The sequence below is a fragment of the Neofelis nebulosa genome, chromosome 9 (genome assembly GCF_028018385.1).
Source record: "Neofelis nebulosa isolate mNeoNeb1 chromosome 9, mNeoNeb1.pri, whole genome shotgun sequence".
Taxonomy (NCBI): domain Eukaryota; kingdom Metazoa; phylum Chordata; class Mammalia; order Carnivora; family Felidae; genus Neofelis; species Neofelis nebulosa.
In genome coordinates this window covers 38746626-38762276 of record NC_080790.1, presented here as the reverse complement: position 1 = coordinate 38762276, position 15651 = coordinate 38746626, and the positions used below count along the sequence as shown (strand labels likewise).

Here is a 15651-nt window from a genome sequence, read left to right as displayed (position 1 = left end):
CGAGTTCCTTCCTGGGCAATATTGTTGCCGCCACTGCTTTCCTTGTTTGGTGGTTATGAACTACTAAGCTGAGCACTCAGTAAACAGTCTCAGAGTCAGGTGTAACTTCAGCAGTATAAAGTCCAGCAGTAAACGCAATCTCCCCTCTCTCTCGAAGCACATTCACACTCAGCCACACGCTCATTTAAACTCTTCCCTAACTGGGGCGCCTGGGTGGCTCGGTCGGTTGAGCGTCCATGAGCTCCATGAGGAGCCAGAAGCTTTATAGTCACACGCGAAGCTTTTCCTGGTAGTGGCCTGTAATGGTACGATAGCATGAAAGCCGCCATAGGCTGGGAATGATGGGGTCAACACATGGGTATTACTTTGGTACTCTTATTGCTTTCTCATCAGATCCAAGCAAAGTGCCTTTAAGCAACTGATCCTCGATGAAATAGCATTGTCCCCATGCTAGAGGGAGAAGGTACACAGATCTGTGGCTCCCAGGTACTCGGAGTTCACAAATTTAAGGTAATCTCTTTGATGTTTATGTATGTAGCCTTCAGGTTTGGAAACGTATTTGGGATTTCAGATGAAATTTAGGCAGCGGCACAAAGGCGTTAAGCCCAGTGAGCAGATGACAGTATTCGGGGAGGATGTAGGGGATAGCTGTTTAATCTTGGAATTATGGAACTGAACTGTTTCCAAAAGGAACAAAGATCTAAGAAATAATAATAATGGACATTCTAGTGGTCATCATAGCAAGAGCAAACCAGGAGAGACAGAGAGAGAGAGAGAGAGAGAGAGAGAGAGAGAGAGAGAGACAGGTAAGGGGCAGAGAGAGGGAGACAGAAGATCTGAAGCAGGCTCTGCACTGACAGCAGAGAGTGCGATGTGGGGCTCAAACTCACCAACTATGAGATCATGACCTGAGCGGAAGCTGGACGCTCAACCGACTGGCAACCCAGGCGCCCGTTAGGGAAGAGTTTAAATGAGCGTGTGGATAAGTGTGAGTGTGCTTAGAGAGAGAGGGAAGATTGTATTCACTGCTGCAATTTGGAACCTAACCTGGATCCATTGGTGCCTTTGCCTTTTTGCGGGGTGGAAACGATAGGTGTGGCAGAAGACAGGGACACAGCCACGTGAATTTGTCTCTGCTTCAACATGAGATCATCGGCTCAGCTGGACAATGTCGTGGAAAGTTGTAATAGTCTCTCCCTTATCAAGTGTGTCAGGTCCAGCCTGGCAAACAGAGGAAGGAGGCGAATGTGCATTCGCATACCGGAACTTTGCAGGTACCAATGGGTCACAGAGTTCCACATACTGAACATTCTCACTGGCAGCCAAGGCCGTCCCACTGATGGCTTCGGAGGTTTTTGTAACAGAGTATATCACCGTGAGAGGTGCGTGATCATCTCGTTGACAGAAATAATATGCAGCATCTTCAGATTTCACCTTATCAGCTCTCAGGATAAGTCTGTTCTATACCCACTGCCACTGAACCAGGATGAAATCTCAGAGATAAGAGTGGAAACACATTTAAGAATAAGTGTAGGAGCTTGTCCTGGTTTGTGTTGATGCCCGTGTACATCATCATCAATGTTTTGGCTCGGCCGGCTTTGCCGTTGATGGTGACTCTGTTTCCTGGAGCCATTGACAAATGTGGGAGACCACGGGGCACCTGGGTGGCTCAGTCGGTTAAGCGTCTGATTCTTGATTTCGGCTCAGGTCGATTGAGCCCTGTGTCCAGCTCCATGCTGAGCATGAAGCCTGCTTGGGATATTCTCTCTCTCTCTCTTTCTGCCCTCCCCCCCCCCCCCACTTGTGCTCTCTCTCTCTTTCAAAAATAAACAAACAAACTAACTACAAAAAGTTGTTGGAGACTGTGTGAGTATTGTGTCTGCCCTGATGTCCGTTTAGGGAAGAAAATAAGAAAGATACACTGAAAGCATCATGCTTTGAGAAAATGACAAAGATCAGTTTCTTTCTTTTTTTTTAATTTTTTTTTTTTTGGAGAGAGAGAGAGTGCATGAGTGGGGGAGAAGGGCAGAGGGAGGGAGAGAGAGAGAGAGAGAGAGAGAGAGAGAGAGAGAGGAAGAAAAAGAGAAAGAGAAAAAGAGAAAGGGAGGAGAATCCCAAGCAGCCTTCATGCTCAGCCTGGAGCTGGACAGAGGCTCAATCCCACAACTTAGAATCATGACCTGACCTGAGATCAAAAGTTGGGCACTCAACCATCGGAGCAACCCAGGCACCCCAGGCAAATCAGTTTCTTATGAAGATGTAATATTTTTTATAATTTTTAAAAAGTTTTTACTTAATTTTGAGAGAGAGAGACAGAGCACGAGCAGGAGAGGGGCAGGGAGGGAGGGAGACAATCTGAAACAGGCTCCAGGCTCCGAGCTGTCAGCACAGAGCCCGATGCAGGGCCCAAGCTCATGGACCGTGAGACTATGACCTGAGCCGAAGTCAACACTTAACCAACTGAGCCACCCAGGTGTCCCTCTGATAACCAACTGGCTTTTATGAAAATTCATATTGACACTTAAATATTAGACAAACTTGGAGACCTTACATGGCTGGGAAAATGTGGGTATTTTCCTTTCTCTAGTTCACATTTGCTTTGAGGAAATTGTCCTGAGTTCCTCTCAGAAAATATTGAAGCAAATGTTCTCCAAACATCTGTGGCTAAATTTCAGGGTTGTTTCTCAAGACGATGGGGCCTCAGCTTCAAGCAGTGCTCTCTGGCACATGAACTGGCTTAGATCCAGGGACTGAGTCAGAAGATGTGAGTGCGGGCTTCAGCTCACCTGACCTAGAGTTTTCCAGTCATATGAATGAAATTCTCCAAGGGTCTACACATCAATTTAATCCCCAATAACCCATGGTCGATTAGTCTCTGCTACAGATCCCTACTTCTGACGTCACTCGGCACCTGCTGTCCCTTTTGGTAATTATACACACGTTACCTGTGAAGGTTATCACTACAACCTGGCCTGTGCTGCTCCCTGATTCCATTTGTCACAGGGCGACAATGGGAAATCCATTCCCCATAGGAATCCCAAGATTCCCTGAGAAACCAACTCTGAGAGAGAGAGTTTATTTTATTTTTTTTTTTTTAATTTTTTTTTTCAACGTTTTTAATTTATTTTTGGGACAGAGAGAGACAGAGCATGAACGGGGGAGGGGCAGAGAGAGAGGGAGACACAGAATCGGAAACAGGCTCCAGGCTCCGAGCCATCAGCCCAGAGCCTGACGCGGGGCTCGAACTCACGGACCGCGAGATCGTGACCTGGCTGAAGTCGGACGCTTAACCGACTGCGCCACCCAGGCGCCCCGAAGAGAGAGAGAGAGTTTAGACTGTTTATTAAAGAGTGTTCTTGAGATGAGCATCCCTGGAAAGGAGAGACAGGAAGCAGGATTGGACAGAGAGAAATTGAGCTGTGACGTAGTCTCGAGAAAAGCCACTGCCAACCCCATAGGGAGGTCTAGAAGAGGCAGTGGCTCTACAGAATTGATTTGGATTGGCGTAAGAGGGCTGGGCCTTTGTACCCTTGCGTCGAGTAGTTATTGTCTTTCCTGGAAAAGAAGTGTAACCTTAGGCTAGGCGGTCTTCTTCAGCCAAGGTGATCTCCTTGGAGGGCGAACAATGGAGGGTGGCCTGCAGGAAGCCCTCACAGCACCTGCAGCAATCCTTTATCATGAAGGGGAATCTAAGCAGCTCACCACAGGCCCGCCTCTCTGTCCATTCCCATTAAATCAGTGAACACATGTCATTGGAGGCATCTCATGCCAATATCCCCTGGGTGAATGGACCAATGTCAATCCAGGCGTGCACAACTAAGAAATTATTATCATTTGTGGTTATATCCATAGGCACTGAGAGGTATGTTGGTGAGGATAAGCTACCTCCCCTCAATCTGATGACCAGAAAACAGTGCAAGCAAGTTTCAGACATTCTGAGCCACGCATGAAGCCGTTTACTAACAAGAGGGAGCAGAATAGACATCAGATCTGTTACACAGACCCACCTGCCTCCACACCAAATGGCAGGAGAAAGAAATGAAAAAAGATTAGGTCTCATTAGAGTTAATAATTGCTTTTCAAATGTATCATTAAGGAAGTAAATAGAGAAACCGTAAGATGGGAGAAGATATTCTCATGCACATTTCTGACAAAAGATTCATTTTCAGAATACAAAGTACTCTCAAAAAAGACCCAACTATGTGTGTGTCTGACTAGAACAGGCACTGCCCAAGAAACAAACTATCTAAATAGCAACTCAGTAGTAAATATGGTAAGTTACTTACAATCATTAGTCATCAAGGAGATGTAAATTTTAACAATACTCCTTCAGGATCCACCAATATGGATATAATAAAAAGTCTGACAATAGCAACTATTGGGAAAGGATCTACAGCAAGTGGAAATGTTATACATGGTCGGTGGAGCGTAAAGACGTTCCCCGTTTCAGAAAGTTGTTTCATAGTATCTACCAAAACCAACCTTAGGCTAACGCTGTGACTCAGCGCTTCCATGCCTAGGAACACACCCATGGGAAGTGAGTGCATAAATCCACCAGACTTTGAAAGAGTGTTCTTCACAACTGTGTTGATAACCCATTGAAATCTGAAACAATTCATTAATTGAAAAATGCAGCCATCGTGACGTATTCTTGTAACAACAAACTATTCTGCAGTGAGAAGGAACAAGTTACTGCCCCGCTAACAACATAGAGAAAGTTCAAAGAACGTGTTGGGGCCAACGAAGCAAGACACCAGAAAGGACGTACCTTACGATTCCATTTGTATGAAGTACAAGAACAGGGGAAGTCTGCTCTACACGGTTAGGAAACAGAAAGGTGGTGGTGGCCTCTGGTGGCAGGGGGGAGGGGGGAACGGAGCATGGAATTGACCGGACGGAGCATGAGGGAAGAGTGTGACGCTGGAGACCGTCTCTGTCTATCTGAGTCCTCGTGCGAGGGGGGATGCATATGGTCACGTTCATCCAGGTGTACGCTTTAAATTCACGTTATACACAGCAAATGCACTTTATTTTTTAAATGAATGAATTCACCAATGAGTAGGCATTACAGACTCAAGGATCAGATTGTTTTTTCCATCTTCTTCCCTACAAGCACTGGTACCTGAGCCCTGAGCCCTGAGCTCCTCTGATTTCTCATCTCTAGAGGATTATTGTGCGACTGATTCCTCGAGATGGGTAAGGCCTTAGTGCATCGTTGAACGCATAGCAGGTCTTCAAGACTTCGGCAAATGGCAATGGACTGTGTAGTTATTGCTGTTTAGTAGTGGTAGTAGCATTTTCTTGGATATAGGCTCCCCCCCCAAGTTCTCAGAGTGGATCTCAGAGATGGGATTCAAAGACCATGGACCATGGACAAATTTCTTTGCAGGCTCCCCTAGAGATCTCAATATTAGATTAATTGAAGGTTTGAGGGTTTGGGGGTGTCAAGAAAGAAAGCTTTGGAAGGACAAAGTCCCTTGCAGGCCATCACCCTTGAGCCCCGCAAGCCCTTCCCCAGAGCACGCCCTGCCCCGACCAACAGACCGCAGGGCACAGTGCAGCTGCTGGAACCCCGACCACCTGACAACCGTCGCCGCAGGAGCAGCCCCAGCCCGGGAGGAGGGTTTATGCTCGGGGCTGCAGCACCGTGGGAGGAAGCGCATAACCCTGCTGGCAGTAATAAGCGGCGGTGTCATCAGCCTCGACTGTGCTGATTTTGAGGATGAATTCTGTGCCAGACTGAATCCCAGAGAAGCGGTCTGAGACGCCAGACTCTAGGTTATCGGCATCATAGATGATAAGCTTGGGAGGCTGGCCTGGTTTCTGCTGATACCAGCTTAAGTAATCCCTAATGCTCTCGTTGGCCCTGCAGATGACGGACACGCTGTCTCTCAGGGACACAGAGAGATGGGTGGGAGACTGAGTCAACTCAGCGGTCCCGCCGGCAGCTGGCAAGGAAACAAAACACAAAGTCATGGTTGTTTACGAGATCCCACTCCATTCCCTCCCAGAAGGTTCTGGCGTCCTGGTCTCCTAAGCTGAGAGCACCTGGGTCTCCGCGGGGAGGGGAGATCCCGGGTCAGAGATCCACGGAGCCCTGGGGAGACCCCCCAGTCAGGAGGAGAGAACGGCCACCATCTCGGGGATGTCCCCTGCGCCGCCCTCCTCACCTGGGAGGCAGGCCAGCAGAAGGCAGAGGAGCTGGGTCAGGACCCCCATGTTCAATCCAGGGCCTGCCTCAGGTTCTTTTTTTGCCCCGACTCACTGAGCAGCCTATTTATGGGGATCCTGAAGAGCAGAAATGTGGATTCTCTGGGGGAAACATGCAAATCAGTGAGGGGTTGGGCGGGTCTGGCTGCAGCCGCAGAAGCAGGGCCCCTGTAGGGCCCAGTGCCAACTGGGGGTTCTCATCGGACGCAGGATTCACATCCAGTCCCAGAGGAGCTCCTCCAGCGTGTTTGTAAGAAGAAAGCATCTCTAATTTTTCTGATCCTCTTTTGTCCACAAGGTTTAAGAGTTTGTAACTGGAAGCGAGGAGGCACCTTCTTTTTTTTTTTTTTTTTTTAATATAATTTCTTGTCAAGCTGGCTCACATACAACGTATATGGTGTGCTCTTGGTTTTGGGGGTAGATCCCCGTGATTCATCGCTTAGACACAACACCCAGTGCACATCCATCACCCACTTTCAAGGATGCACCTTCCAAGAATGAGAAGAAAAGTTAGATGGCCATCTAAGTTTTAAGCTTTAATATGAATATATTAAAACCATCTTCTGGAGATGGGTGTGAAATACCAGTTCTGGTTCAATACGTTCCCTAGAATAGATACTATGAGCTATGGGGGAAAAGAAGAAGGGAGACAGCTGACGTGTTTGGAGGAAGCCTGGGCTCTGCCCCTGGAGGCCTGCACAGTGAAGCAGGCTCACAGCCTCCTAGCACCTATTTCCATGGACGCTATCATTCTTTAGTGTGGAGGTGAATTTATTTCGTATATTACCTTTTTCTCATTTTGTGTATTAACTTTCTCTCTTTGCATAATCATGGCTGAGGTAATTGTGTCTTCTTTTTTGCCTGATACAGCTCCAGTGTTCTCATCCAGAGCACCTTCTCTTTATTTTCACAAATGAGTCCGTTTGAAAAGGTATATGCATCCTAACTCTTGCTATTCCTAGTATACTAAGAGACTTTGTAATTAAAAATTAGAAATATATGTGAAAGTTTATCAGCTAGCTTCCGATCATTTATCCATATGATTGAATTAGTTTTTTCTGTAACTCATTATTGTGTTCAATTACATTGACAAATCATCTGGGCTCACTGGAGCTCCAGGATCATCGTCCTGCTTAAACATACAATGCTTTGGAGATGCTCTTCTTCTTTTTTTTTTTTTTTTAAAGTTTATTTATCTATTTTGAGAGAGAGAGAGAGTGAGTAGGGGAGGGGCAGAGAGAGCGTGAGAGAGAGAGCATCCCAAGCAGGCTCGGTGCTCGAACTCATGAACCAGGAGGTCATGACCTGAGCGGAAACCAAGAGTTGGGCCCTTAACCCACTGAGTCACCCAGACAAATTTCTTACAATACTGTGCCTGGTATACTCTTCCTTCTTCCTCTCCTGAGATGATAAAACTCATTGATAGCAGGTGGGGTAGTATCCTGGACTGTGGACCCTTTGGTTTGGTCTAATTAAGGCCTGGCTGTCCCTGGCGTCTTTTCTCGGCACAAGGCCTGAATACGAGTGTCCCCTCTGAGAGATTTTCACTTTCGTTGGCAAGAGGTGCCTGAATCTAAGGGAAGGCTGCCAGAAAGTATGTGATTCAGACAGCTCTATGCATCGTTTTGAGTCACTATATGTGATAGAGGACCTAGGACCACCAACAATGAGAAAGCAGTGGTAGAAACAGAAAAAAGAGAACGATTACGAAACAATTATAGCCTACACTGTACCATTATTGTGCTCGTGAATGCCTGACAACCAGATCTCCAGAAAAATAAAATTCTGGTTTGTAGTATTTGCCAATTTCCATAAAAGTAGTCAAATATCTAACACACTTCTTTCAGCTCATGATAGAACAAGACTAAAACTATTAGGGAAGAGAAGATGTAAGCAACATTACCAACCAACGTGAAATAATTGCTAAAGAACGGTCTAGCACAAGTGGAAAAATGTGTATCCTGGTGTACAGTGCATGGACCATGCACCAAGATGAACCATTCCCTGTGCTGTAAAACCAGTCTAAGTAAACTTAAAAGTGTGGAGAGCAGACAGAAAATGTTCTTTGGCAACAAAATAATTAAGTTAGAAGCAGTTACAATAAATTATTCAGAAAATCCTCAAATATGAAGCAATACCTTTCTATATCACTTACGTGTAGAATCATAAATTGTAATAATGGTGAGTATTAGATGATACTAAGTATCACCAAATGATGAGAAAAGCACAGCATATCAAAATTTGTGGGATGTTGTTAAACAATACCTAGAAGGAAATTAATAGCATTAAATTCCTGTATTCAGAAACAGGAAATGTTTATTTACTTATACTTACTTATTTAATATTTTTACAGCATAAAGCATATAGCCAGTGATATTGTAATAGCATTGTATGGTGACAGCTGTGAGCATAGCATAATGTATAAACTTGTTGAATCAGTATGTTGTACACCTGAAATAGTATCACATTGTGCATCACGTATGCTCAAATAAAAAAGAGGAAACATTGAATATCAATGATCCAAACTTCTACCTTAAACATGCAAAGAGAAAGAAGTTCTGGTCCAAGACAGTGGTGTAGGAGGCTCCTGAACTCACCTTCTCCCAGGGACACCGGGAATCTACAGCTACACGTGGGACAACTCTCACTGCAAGAAATCCAGAAACGAGAGGAGGGACTCCTACACGTGGGGGTAAGCAGGAAACACCCAGATTGAAACAGGTGCACAAAGCTGGGACCCATTCTTGCCATAAACTCCACCCTCAATACAATAACATACGATCGGGAGGGAACTTGTAACTCCCTGCTTTTCCCTGAAGAGTGAAGAGTTTGGACCCAACATCTAGGTCCCCAATTTGTAAGACTTCTACCTGAGGAAACCCCCCTCCCCCACACACCACCAAAAACACTGTGATCTGGAAGCCAGCGGGGCTTGCAGGAGACCCACAAGACAACAGTAAACAAAGAAACCGATCTCAGGGCTCGGCACAGAGGGAGCAGGCAGAAACGCCCACCTGCCAGCTTTACCCTCAGAGAAGCCTATTTTCATATCTTAAAAGCTGCTGCCCGAAGGTTAGGCTTTCTAATATAGAACACATCTAGGGGCTGACTGCATTCCTCGCTGGAAATCAGGGAAACCCTTGTTTGCACTGTCTTCCCATTCTCTCTCTGCCCAGCTCCAGGTGCCTGGGGTCTCCCTGGAAAGAGCCTCTGCACTTGTCTGGCGCCTCTGCTTATACAGCTGTCATCCAGGGGATGTGCTCCTTGATCTCCTGGCTCTGGTGGCCAGCGAGGACATACAGGACTGCCGCAAACAAAGACAAATAAATATTAGCAAAAATAATATTTGTGTGTTATAACTTGCAAAATAATACTGGGAATAAACTTGCAAATATTGCAATAAACCTGCAGTAAGTTTACAGATAAACTTGCAAAAATAATATTTGTGTGTTATAATTTTATAAATACAACAAATATGTACATATAATAGATGATAATACTTGATTAATGTGACATTTTGACTGGTTATAAGATTTTTCTGGATTGCTTTTCTGCAATTTCATTTATTATGGCATCAAAATTTGTACTTTTAGCAAATTCAATTTCCATATATGATTGAAAATGACATGAGTCTTTCTTGGCAAATACAAGACCACAAATGTCTTTTGATCATTTTTAATTCTGATAGGGAATATTTTTTGCTGTTGCAACTGTCACTTGAACTTTGAGGAATACTTTATAGTTTATGACAACATTACAATACATTTCTGATGAATCATTTTGAAATATAAATTTCAATATATCTAGACCTGGTGATGCTTATAGAACCATGTTTAAAAATGATTTAGCTCTTCACACAAATAGTTTTGTGTAAATCTGAGTTTAATTAAAAATTTTTTTAATGTTTATTTATTTTGAGAGAGAGAGAGAGAGAGCAGGGGAGGGACAGAGAGAGAGGGAGAGAGGGAGATTCCCAAGCAGTCTCCAAAGGTCAGCACAGAGCCTGATGCAGGGCTCGATCTCCTGAACCCTGAGGTCATGACCTGAGCCCCAACCAAGAGTCGGATGGTTAACCGAATGTGCCACCCAGGCGTCCTGATCTATACATTTTCAACGGAATATACAATTCAGATTCATTTTCAGATAAGACCATGTCCTATAAAACTAATGCCATTGTCTATTGCATGAAACCTTTGTTGGCATTATAGTACCAAATTTGTTGCTTCAAAAATAATATTTAGGCTAAGTGGTCTTAACATGTTACCTTTTGGGAAAAAAATTTCGTATCATTTTGCATCCTTCCTGTGCTATATGAAGTACATTCTCTGCTCTGCCTCTTTTAGGTTGTTTTGAATGCTCAGAACCCACTCTGAAATTCCAAGAACTCCATTTTTCTCTCGGAAAAAGGGAATTGAGGCACAAATAAAAACTTCTAGGATTAGGTTCTTTTGTGTGTGCGCCCATGCGTGTGTGTGTGTGTATTTGTTGTTGTTTTACTGCAGTGTAGTTGATACTCAAAGTTCTAGTGGTTTCTGGTGTACAACATAGAGATGTGACAAGTCCATATGCAACGCTAAGCTCACCACGAGTGTAGCTACTGTCTGTTTCCCTACACCGCTATTACGATATCAATGACCATATTCTCTGTGAACCTTATTCATCCCATGATTGGAAGCCTGTACCTTCCACTCCCATTCGGCCATTTTGCCCTTCCCTCCTGTCTCCTTCCCCTGTGGCAACGACCAGATTGTTCTCTGTATTCATGGGTCGGTTCCGCTTTTGTTTGGTTGGTTTGTGGGTTTTGTTTTTTAGATGTCACATATAAATGAAATCCCATGGTGTTTGTTAGTCTCTGTCTGGCTTATTTCACATCGCATAAAACCCTCGTGGTCCATCCATGCTGTCACAGACGGCAAGATTCCATTCTTCTTTGTTGCTTAGTAAAATCCCATTGTATACACAGACCGCATCTTGTTTATAGGATTAGGGGCGTATATGCGCTAGGAGTTTACAAAAGTCTATTTTGATGCTTGAACATCAAATCCTTTTATTAATCATTCTCAGCCACGTTTGCTGTGGGGATAGTGTGTATGTAATGCTGTCTAAGGAACATAGTAAAAGAGGGGTTAGTGTAACTTGTAAAGTAGAAGTTCAGAAAGTGGGAAAATAAAAATAATAATGCTGAACAATACCAAATATTATTGTATCCTAATATATCCAAATATGGCAAAATTTATTATCTCCAAAATGTATTCAACTTGTGTTGTCACCAATATGCCTCCATTGCTGACCCTTCAGTGACGAAATGTACTTGACCCAGGCACACAGCCGGGAGCGTCTGGACGGGGTGCAGGTCTGCTCTCCCTTTCGTCTTACTGCTCAGAAGGCACTGTGATCACCTCCGTTCCCGTGCGGGTCATGCCGCGCTGGGCTGTCGCAGCTGAGGGGCCACGACATGGTCCAGAGCCCGCAGCTGCATATTATTCCCTGACTTCTCCAGCGTCTGCCTCATAGGGCCACTGAGAGCCTCTGCTGTGTCTGCTCCCCACTCAGGCCACACATGTGGAGGGAGGTGATGCGCCAGACAGAAGGTTTGTGTTTGGGGCTGAAACACTGTGCGAGGAGCATGTGTACTTTGGTAGCAGTAATAAACTCCGATGTCGTCAGCCTCCACCCTGCTGATTCTCAGGGTGAAATCTGTCCCTGACCCGCTGCCACTGAACCTGTCTGGGACCCCAGAGTCCCGGTTGGAAACCTTATAGATCAGGAGCCGTGGAGACTGGCCTGGCTTCTGCAGGTACCAACTTAAATAGGTGTTTCCATTACTGTGCAGGAGGCTCTGACTGGCCCTGCAGGAGATTGAGGCTGGCTCTCCAGGGGTGACGGGCAGGGACAGAGGGGTCTGCGTCATCACGACATCCCCACTGGATCCTAAAATAATGAGAGAGAAGCACAACGTTATGCAGAAACCTTAGAAGCCATTTTTATGATTTAAAATGTTTTTGTATTTAAGGCTAAATCACTTTTGGTGATTTGATTCCTACTGTAGATATATCCAGTTTCCAAAGATAACCCAAGAGTTGCAGGCACAAAGTGGCCTCTTCCTTTCTAGCAACTCACTAAATGTCTCACTTCTTTGTTCCTTTCAGTTTCCTCTTGATTTCCCAGGCCCCCAGATTAAATTCCCCTGCTGGAGGGCAGTCCCACCCGTGGACAGAACACACGTGGGGAGCAGTAGCGCCCCCAGAGCTCTCCCTCCACACCCCGCTCTCCTTTCTCAACCCCCCTCTGCCCTCACCTGGGATCCAGAGCATCAGCAGCCCCAGCAGCTGAGCAGGGAACCTCATTTTGAGAAGCTGAACTGGTGAGTCCTAACAGGTAGAGAGAAGGTCAGAGCTGGCCTTTATGTCAGAGGGAAGGTCCTCCCCAGGGGACAAGATGCAAATTCCCTGGTGGGTGTGGCAGAGTGGAAAGAGCCAAAGGCAGGGGGCACAGGTGCCTCTCCCGTGAGCAAAATAACTGCAAATGTCTTCTGTGTTGGGAGGAAAACCAACAGACAAATTCCTTACTGCCTGAGTGGGCAGAAGGATCTAACTGTGAAGGTCAGGATCTCTGGGGGGACACGGTGCCCATAGCCCCACGGTTCTGAGAAAGTTCCAGATACCCTGAAGATGTAGACTTAAGTGTCCAGAGTCAGTTTCTGGCAGGTGAATGGCCGTCCTGCTTGGATTCCTCTCAGCTAATGTCCGGGACAAAACAGTGTCACCCCAATCCAGCTGATTGGCAGAGTATCTCCAAACGACAGGATGAGCTGCAGAGAGTTCTAGAGCCTCTGGTATCTGCTGTTTCCAGGTTAATGGTTTAAGATAATTTAATCATGATTAAATAATGAATTAACTCACCCTGGGACCTCAGGAATTATACTGTATGAGAAGACGAAAGTAAAAAGAACTTGACATATAGAAAAGAATCTCTCACTCACAGGTAGAAAACTAAGAGCCCTACCTAGGAGACTAGGAAAGGAGAAAGAATTTTATACTTCAGGCAGTGAGTATGCAATTTGTGGTAACCATTTGTTACTGTGTGGCATGTATCCTCTCATACTTCTCTGTCTCCCCCTAGATATTTAAGTAGATAGATAATATAGACAGATAACACACAAACCATATGGTATATATGAAATATACACACCCCAAATCAAAGAGATTTCTTAAGGTAAGCACTTTCTAAGTAGATTGGACAGAGTGAACAATGTTTCATTTTGAAATATTTTAGTTTGTTGCCATTTTCTTTTTAAAAAATATTTATTTACTTTTGAGAGAGAGAGAGAGGGAGAGAGAGAGAGAGAGAGAGAGAGAGAGAGAGAGAGACAGACAGACAGAATCCGAAGCAGACTCCAGCCTCTGAGCTCTCAGCACAGAGCCCGATGTGGGGTTCGAACTTGGGAATGGCAAGATCGTGACCTGAGCTGAAGTCAGACGCTTAACCAACTGAGCCACCCAGGCACCCCTTCATTTTCTTTTTGATGCTTATAAAATCCCTTCCTATACAGGGACTTTCTCATCATGTATAACCAGTTTCTGTCAGAGGCTCTGGTCTCTTGTTAGTGCTGAGAAGCTAAGTCTCGCACTGGTTTATGTCAGGCAGCAACAACCATGAGTCAATGAGTTCAAAAAGAGATTCTGCATGTGAGAATAGCAAAACGTGGGATAATTATTTAATGTCTGGGTATAACTTGTACCCATGACTGACATTTTCTTGAATCTTCATTTCAGGACAGTCACAGTGGAATCGGGCACGGTTCAGAGCCACTGGGGGGCATCAGTTTACCAACCATCCTTTGTTAAATAGGGACATGATGTGATGATTCTAACTGTGTCAGCCTGACGTATGGCATATTGACTCGTTTGTGAGAATTGTGTCAGCTTCAAATGATCACACAACAAAAGTCACTGTCCTATAAACAAAATCCTGGAGAAACCGAAAGTATAGAGTTTGTGGTTTTATTAGATCTCAGGCAAATTAACCCCAAATCATACTGAACTGAAAAAAAAAGCTGAATACATACAATTGTGGACATGATTACACAACGTAGGTCAGTGTGAATGAATACCTTCTAGAAATCCTCCAGGAATAAGATTTTCAAACCAAGGTTTGAAGAGATACTGTGTAACAGTGATACTCAGAGTGAACCCTGGGGCCCTTGGGTGACGCAGTCAGTTAAGTGCTGGAGTCTTGACTTTGGCTCAGGTCATGATCCCAGGGTTGTGGGCTTGAGTCCTGCGGCGGGCTCTGCACTGAGTGTGGATCCTGCTTGGGATTCCCTATCTCTCCTTATGCCTCTCCCCCACTCGCGTGTGCGCTCTCTCTCTCTCTCTCTCTCAAAAAAAAAAAAAAAAAAAAGAAAAGAAAAAAGAAAAGAAAAAAAGAAAAAAAAAAGGAAAGCCTGAACTCTGTGGAGGGACCCAGTTGCTGATGACATATTGTGATAGAAGTAAGAGTATAATAGACCGTGTCCCATATTATACTAGTTGACATTTTATTTACCCTTTTGTGTGTTTTCTTCATTGATCTTTATAGTGGTACCCAATGCAATCCTGAATTTTATTCTTGGCAATTCCAGCCCTCTTAATCAATCCTGCTAGTGAATGAATTAGAAAGATAAGCAATTGAAAATGAAAAGAATAACGACAAAAAAAGGAAAAATACAACACAATATTATAAATCTTAAGATGAGTTTGAAGAACTACTCATTACGGGTGTTAGATAATGAATCACATTATATAACACTGTCAACTATACTAAAAAAAAAAGAATCACATTCCACATTATCATATATGAAACCTCAAAGTGTGGAAAATCGCTGAAACTTATACATGTATCATGTTTCTTTTTTGTGTGTTTCAGTTTTGAAAATGTTTGTTTTACAAAGAAGTCTTTAGAATGCTTGAATTTCAAAGAGTATCACTATTTCCTACAAAGCTTAACATGAAAACTTTAAAAGTTTCCTTTCCCGTTTGGTTTTGGTTATCTCAAAATTTCTTGCCTGAAAATATCCAGAAAACGTGAAATCTGATAAAAATTCTTTCTTGATTAGGAAAAGGCTTTGAAATTTTCCTATACTACCTGTAGACTGAGGGAAGAGGGCTCCTAATTCCAAAGAAGAATCTTTCTGTTCTGTGTGTTTATAAACTATGTCGTACCCTGGGCAATAAAACGGACCCCATCAAAGCTTGTCACTGCACATTCGTGCAAAGAATAAGCATTTGTAAGTGGTGTAAGAAGAATCTCCATGGGGTCCGGGTAGGGAACAGGGCTCCAGGCGTCTCAGTCTTGGCCACCATCCACGAAACGAGCAAGGACTTACCCAGGTGGCTTTCACTGCAGTTTTGTTTCTGTGCCGCAGGGTGTTCACTGGGATCTGTGACACTGGAAGCCAGG

The 15651-nt window shown here is 44.4% G+C and overlaps 1 long non-coding RNA gene and 1 gene segment (V, D, J or C); one reads left to right on the top strand and one right to left on the bottom strand.

Annotated features, from left to right (window-relative positions):
* The window catches only part of LOC131484772 (uncharacterized), a 37895-nt gene extending 25858 nt beyond the window's left edge, over window positions 1-12037 (top strand). The window contains exon 2 of the long non-coding RNA XR_009248441.1: window positions 11836-12037. This is a non-coding gene — a long non-coding RNA (uncharacterized LOC131484772). The remainder of the gene's footprint in view (window positions 1-11835) is intronic.
* LOC131484766 (immunoglobulin kappa light chain-like) overlaps window positions 1-15651 on the bottom strand; it is an 85602-nt gene that overhangs the window by 30263 nt on the left and 39688 nt on the right.